Below are 7643 nucleotides of genomic sequence, written 5' to 3'. Positions count from 1 at the left end.
CACTCAGTAGCTGAGGCTGGCTTCAAACCTGTACGATCCTCCTGTCTCAGCCTCCCAAGCGCAGGAATTACAAGCGTGCGCCACCACGCCCGGCTTTAAACTTATTTATAATAAATATAAAATTATTGAACCCAGGTGCATTGTGCCTCTGAGCTATACCTCTAGCCTTATTTATTTATTTTGAAACAGGGTCTTGCTAAATTGCCGGGACTGGTCTTGAACTTGCAATCCTCCTGTCTCAGCCTCCCAAGTACTGAGATTACAGGCGTACACCACCATGCCCGACTTTATCCTTTAATTTTGAAACAAGGTCTTGCTAAATTGCTGAGGCTGGCCTCAAACCTGCAATCTTCTTGTCTCAGCCTCCCAGTGCTGGGATGACAGGCATGTGCCCCCATGCCTGGTTTAGCACTGGGTCTTTGATGACGCTGTTGAGTAGCTGTCCCACTTCCCGACTGCGTCTTATTTGTTTTGTTTGTTTGTTTGCAGTACTGGGGATGGAACCCAGGTGCATTCTACCTCCAAGCTACACCCCCAGCCCTATTTTTAATTCTTTATTTTGAATCAGGGTCTCACTGAGTTGCAAAGGACCTGGGGAAAAGTAAACTTTGTTTAAAGAGCTAGTAGCAAAGTATTTTGTTATTTGTAGCCAAAATCACTTTTTTTTTTCTGGGTCTGGGGATGGAACTCAGGGCCAGTTTCCCAATTCTTCATCTCACAATCCCGGGTCTGCCCCTCTGCTCCAAAGAGCATTTCTGCCCGCCAAGCAAGCCCACCCCGCCCTGCTTCCGTTCACGCTCTGGGGCTTTGCCTTGCATTTTCCCAGCTCAGTCCCCATTGCTCCCACTGGAATCCCTGCCACTTGGCCTCCCTTGGTCCCTGGCCACTGGGTGCCCGTCCGCGCCCACATCCTACTCCCCAAGCTTCTGAGCTACACCCCTAGCCTTATTTTTAATTTCTATTTTGAACTTGACTTTTTAAATTATTTATTTGTTTGCGTACTGGGGATAAAACCCAGGGGCATTCTACCTCTGACCTACACCCCCAGCACTATTTTGTATTGTTTATTTGGAAACAGGGTCTCACTGAGTTGCAAAGGGCCTCACTATGTAGCTGAGGCTGTCCATGAACCGCGATCCTCCTGTCTCAACCTCCCGAATGCTGGGATTACAAGCGTGCGCCATCACGCCTGCAACACAGACAAACTCTTGCCCCTTCTATTCTTTTCTTTTTTTTTTTTTCTTTTTTTTGGTGGTACTGGGGTTCCTGGAAGCCCTTCTACCTCCGGGCTACACTCCCAGACCTATTTTATATTTTAATTTGGAAACAGGGTCTCCTAAGCCAGTGCGTGCAGCTGGCTTCGAACCTGCGCGATCCTCCTGTCTCAGCCTCCCAAGCGCGGGGATGACAAGCGTGCGCCACCACGCCAGGCACCCTTTCTATTCTTTCACCCCTGAATATCAATGTCTACTCATCCTCTAAAATGCTTTTCAAACATCCGGGCGTGGTGGCGCACGCTTGTCATCCCCGCGCTTGGGAGGCTGAGACAGGAGGATCGCACAGGTTCGAAGCCAGCCTCAGCTACTTAGTGAGGCTCTCAGCAACTTAGTGAGACCCTGTTTCCAAATAAAATATAAAATAGGTCTGGAGTATAGTCCGGAGGTAGAAAAGCCCCTGGGTTCCACCCCCAGTACCACACACACAAAAAAAAAAACGCATTTCATCATCCCCTCCAAAGCCCTCCTCCACTACACAGACATTCCGTCCTCTGTGAACCCACACTTGTTATGCTGCTCCTACCTCTATTATTATGATTCTTATCTAAATTCTAATGGTACATTTGCCAATAGTCTAGATTCCTTTAGGGCACGGACATATCTCAGTCGCTCCAGAGCCCCCAGGACAACAAACATGTAACACTGGACTGAAAGTGCATTCGTAAATTTTAAGTTATTAAATTTAGAACCAGGCCTGGTGGTGCACACTTGCAATCGCAGCATTCAGGAGGCTGAGACAGGAGTGGTTCATGGACAGCCTCAGCTGCTCAGCGAGGCCCTTCGCCACTCAGTGAGACCCTGTTTCAAAAAATAAAAATACTAGCCGGGTGTGCTGGCACACACTTGTAATCCCAGCATTTGGGAGGCTGAGACATGAGGATGACGGTTTGGGGCCAGCCTCAGCTACTTAGTGAGGCCCTTTACAACTCAATGAGACCCTCTTTCAAAAATAAAGAATAAAAAATAGGGCTAGGGGTGTCGCTTAGAGGTAGAATGCCACTGGGTTCCATCCCCATTACCCCCAAAATAAAATAAATGTATCCAGGCATAGTGGCACACATACATATAATCTCAGCAATAGGGAGGCTGAGGCTGGAGGGCCATAGGTTTGAAGCCAGACTCGGCAACTTAGATGCTGTTTCAGAAAAGAAAGTAGTAATGCTGGGATTACAAGTGTGTGCCACCACGCCCGGCTTCTTAAACAAATTTTTTTAAATACTATGTGCTGGCTTCAAGCCTGCATCTTCCTGTCTCAGTCTCCCAAGTACTGAGATTACAGGTGTGTGCCACCACACTCAGTTTATTATGTTTTTTAATTTGTTGTTGTTATTATTATCATTATTATTTTTGTGGTACTAGCGGTTGAACTCAAGAGTGCTTCATTACTGAGTTACACTCCCAGCGCTGTCTGTCTGTCTGTCTGTCTGTCTGTCTGTCTCTCTCTCTCTCTCTCTCTCTCTCTGTGGTACTGGGGATGGAACCCAGGGGCATTCTACCTCTGAGCTCCATCCCCAGCCCTAGTTTTTATTCTTTATTTTGAAACCAGGTCTCACTGAGTTGCGGAGGACCTCACTAAGTAGCTGAGGCTGTCCGCGAACCGCGATCCTACCATCTCAGCCTCCCAAATGCTGGGATGACAAGCGTGCACCCCCACGCCCACCTCCATGTGATTTTTACTTTTTTCAAAATGACCTGGAAGGACTGGGGCAGAGGAGGCTCTAGGCTCAGTCCTGCCTTTCTTGCTGCTGCGTTACCCCATCACCCAGAGATGCCCTCTGGGGCTGAGCGGGGCAGACAGCCGCGCCCCAGTGCCCTGCAGCCCTTGCCCTCCCTGCCAAACCACAGGCCCAGAGCAAGGGAAGAGCAGTCACGTGGCCGTGCCAGGGGATGGCGCACGTCTGACTCGGCCACTGATCTTTGGAAAGATGGGAGATTCAAAGCCAGCGTCAGCAATTTAGTGAGGCTCTCGGCAACCCAACAAGACCTTGTTTCATTATAAAAAAAAATATAAGAGCCAGGTGTGGCACACGCACATCTGTAATCCCAGTACTTGGGAGGCTGAGACAGGAGGATCGCGGTTCAAGGACAGCCTGAACAAGTAGTGAAATTCTCATCAACCTAGCTGACCCTTTTTCCAAATAAATAATATTGGCTGGGGGTGTAACTCAAAGATAGAATGCCTCTGGGTTCAATTCCCCGTAACACACACACACACATACCACAAACAGAGTGTGCCTGGGTTCTATCCCCAATAGCAAAAAATAATAAATAAATAAAAATAAAAAATAAAATAGGGAGCCGGGCGTGGTGGCGCAGACTTGTAATCCCTGCATTTGGGAGGCCGAGACAGGAGGGTCGAAGTTTGTGGACAGCCTCAGCCACTACTTAGTGAGGCCCTTTGCAACTCAGCGAGACCTTGTTTCAAAATAGAAGAATAAGCTGGGCTTGGTGGCACAGGCTTGTAATCCCAGCATTCGGGAGGTTGAGACCAGAGGATCAGAGTTCACGGCCAGTCTCAGCTACTTAGTGAGGCTCTCCACAACTTAGTGAGACCCTTTTTCAAAATAAAGAATAAAAAACAGGGCAGGGGTGTAGCTTGGGGGTCGAATGCCCCTGGGTTCCATCCCCAGACCCGCAAATAAATAAATAAATAAATAAATAAATAAGTAAATAAATATAATTAATTAATTAAAAAATAGGGCTGGAGGTGAGTTGTATCTCGGAGGTGGAGTGCCCCTGGGTTCCATCCCCACTACTACTACTACTACTACTACTACTAGTGATGATGATGATGATGATGATGATGATAATAATAATAATAATAATAATAATAATAAATAATAAGGCTGGGGTGTTTTTTGGAGGTTGGGTTAAATACCCAGCACCAAAAAGAAAAGAAAAGAAAGAGAGAAAGAGAAAGAAAGGGAGGGAAGGGGGAGAGAGAGAGAAGAGAGAGAAGAGAGAGAGAAAGAAGGAAAGAAGAAAGAAAGAAGCCAGGCGTGGTGGCGCACGCTTGTCATCCCAGCATTCGGGAGGCTGAGACAGGAGGATCATGATTCGCGGACAGCCTCAGCTACTTAGTGAGGCCCTTTGCAACTCAGTGAGATCCTGTTTCAAAAGAAAGAATAAAAAATAGGGCACATGGGGTAGCTCAGATGTTGAATACCCCTGAGTTCCATCCCTAGACTCGCAAAAAAAAAGAAAAAAAAAAAAGAAAAAGAAAGAAAGGGATTTGCCAAAGCAGCCTGCCCGGCCCGGGCGCGCAGCCCTGCCTCCCGGGGCGCAGGCCCCCCACCCGCGCTCGGGCCCCCCCACCCGCGCTCGGGCTGCCCTGGCCCCGGAGAAATTCCCTGAAAGGGCTCAGGGCGGGAATTTCCCAGGCGGCCCGGCAGACAGACACCTCAAAATCTCTCGCCCAGATGTTTGCCCGGGGGGTGGCGGCGGCGCTGACAGCCAGGGCGGGCGCCCGGCTTGGCGGCGAGAGGTAACCCCGAGCCAGAAGCCGAGAGCAGACCCGCCCGGGCACGCCGCCGGGGCGCAGGCCGGGAGCCGGTCCCGCCTCCGAGGCCGTCATTGTCTCCGGGACTGACGGCGCCTGCACCTCTCCTCTCTCTCCAGCAGGTGGCGCAGCGGCTCCAGCGGGGGTCAGGTGCGGGGGACGCATTGGGATCTAGGCAACACTCCGAAAGTTGGTGATTTTTTTTTCCGGTACTGGGGATGGTACCCAGGGTCATTCTCCCTCCGAGCTACACCCCCAGCCCTATTTTTTATTCTTTATTTTGAAACAGGGTCTCACTGAGTTGCAGAGGGCCTCAGTAAGCAGCTGAGGCTGGCCGCGAACCGCCATCCTCCAATCTCAGCTTCGCGAATCTCAGCTGGGATTACAAGCGTGCGCCACCACGCCTGTCAGCCCTATTTTTTATTTTTTATTTTTTTGAAACAGAGTCTAACTGAGTTGTAAAGGACCTCACTAAGTAGCAGAGGCTGGCCGAGAACCGAGAACCGGGATCCTCCTGTCTCCACCTCCCAAATGAAGAGATTACAAACCTGCGCCACCACGCTCAGCCACTCAGCGGCAAGTTTGTGATTCTGGGTGACTATTTCCCCTGTTCCCAGAATCAGAAATGCAAATACCCAAATGAAAGCCCCCTACTGGACCGTGGGGCTTTCATGGGTAGGAACTATCTATCTAGTTATTGATTTATCTATTTGTTTATTTATTTATTTTGGTCCTGGGGATTGAAGCCATGTGCTTCAAGCTTCACCCCCAGCACTATTTTTATTTTGAAACTGGGGCTCCCTAGGTTGATGAGAGTCTCACGACTTGCTGAGGCTGTCCTCAAACCTGCGATCCTCCTGTCTCAGCCTCCCAAGTACTGGGTAATCCCAGCATTTGGGAGACTGAGACAGGAGGATCGCTGTTAGCGGACAGTCTTAGCTACTTAGTGAGGCCCTTTGCAACTCAGTGAGATCCTGTTTCAAAATAAAGAAAAGCCGGGCTTGGTGGCTCATACTTGTAATCCCCGCGCTTGGGAGGCTGAGACAGGAGGATCACATCACACAGGTTCGAAGCCAGCTTCAGCTACTTTGTGAGGCTCTCAGCAACTTAGTGAGACCCTGTTTCCAAATAAAATTAAAAAAAAAATAATAGGTCTAGGAGTATAGCCCGGAGGTAGAAAAGCACCTGGGTACCACACACACACACACACACACACACACACACACACACACCACAGAGAATAAAAAAATAGAGCAGGGGTGTAGCTCGGAGGCAGAATGCCCCTGGGTTCCATCCCCAGTACGGAAAGAAAATTTAAAAAAAAGTATGCGCCACCAGCCCTGTTTGGGGCTTTATTTTAGACGAATCTTGGCCATCTGGGTTACCATCGCAATCCCCCGCCTTTAGGAGCATCGCGAGTCTGATGGGCGACTAGAGGGCTCACGGGAGTGAGAATCAGGAGAGATCTGACGGCCGCGGACCCCGGGAGGAGGGCCCGCGTTCCGCTAGTGTCCTAGATTTCTCCCCAAACCTCTCCACCCCGGCTCGCCTTAACGCTAGACGCAGGCAGGGCGGGAGCGGACGTGGCCCCGCCAGGCTGGGCCCAGCGAGCCCGGACCTGCCCCGCGGAGCTGGAGCGGGGACCCCGCACGTCCTCTCCCTCTAGGGAACTCGGACTGGACCGTAGCCTTCTGGGGGGGGGGCGTCCTGGATATCTCTCTCTCCCTCTCCCTCTCCCTCTCCCTCTCCCTCTCCCCCCTCCCTCCCAGGAACATTCTATCTCCAAGCTATACCCCCAGCCTTATTTTTATTTTATTTTACATTTTGCTGTACTAGGGATGGAACCCAGAGGCATTCTGCCTCCGAGCCCCACCCCCAGCCCTATTTTTTTTTCTTTATTTTGAAACAGGATCTCACTGAGTTTCAAAGGGCCTCACTAAGTAGTAGCTGAGGCTGGCCAAGAACCGTGATCCTTCTGTCTCAGCCTCCCGAATGCTGGAATTCCAAGCATGCACCACCACGGCTGGCTTCCATTTATTTATTTATTTATTTATTTATTTATTTATTTATTTATTTGGTGGTGCTGGGGGTAGAACCCAGGGGCTTTTCTACCTCCGAGCTATACTCTCAGATCTATTTTATAGTTTATTTAGAAACAGGGTCTCACTAAGTTGCTGAGAGCCTCACTAAGTAGCTGAGGCTGGCTTCGAACCTGTGCGATCCTCCTGTCTCAGCCTCCCAAGTACCGGGATGACAAGCGTGCTCCACCACGCCCGGCTGCTGGCCCACCGTCTAAGGAGGTGCCACCCCTACTGCCCTCCTGAACCCCTCCGCCGGTGACTTTTCGGAGCAGAGGTTAACACTGAGTCGCAAGTGACCTCACTCGACAGATGTTTACTGACCATCTGGTGTAGGTGCGGGCACCGTGCCAGGCGCTACCCAAGGCACAGGGAGCAAAACCAACCCCTGGCCACCTGCAGCTTCGAGTCCACAGGACATCCGAGCTGCATGGGCCATCTCACCGGGGCACGCGGGCGACCGGGCCAGGCAGGCGTCCTCCCGGGTGAGCCCAACGCGCACGAGGTCCGCCCCGGGGCCGGCCCAAGGATGGACTTCGGCCGGGCCTGGGAGCGACGTGGGGTTCGGGCACGTCGCCTGGGGCAGGTGCGCGCGGGAGTGGCAAGCCCGACCCTGACCCGGCGCTGGGGTTGCACGGCCTGGTAAATATTTATCCTCCTGCTGCTCCGGAGCCGGGGGCCGGAGGGAGGAGGCGGGCCGACCTCGGGCTCCTCCCCGGCGAGGTCCGCGCCCGGCTGGCAGCGGCGTCCGGGCTCCGCGTAATTACAGGGGCTGTCGCCAGACCCGGC

Source organism: Muscardinus avellanarius (assembly GCF_963383645.1).
Source record: "Muscardinus avellanarius genome assembly, chromosome: 3".
In the NCBI taxonomy this organism is placed as follows: Eukaryota; Metazoa; Chordata; class Mammalia; order Rodentia; family Gliridae; genus Muscardinus; species Muscardinus avellanarius.
The sequence above is the reverse complement of the archived record's forward strand: the minus strand, read 5'-3'. Positions refer to the sequence as shown.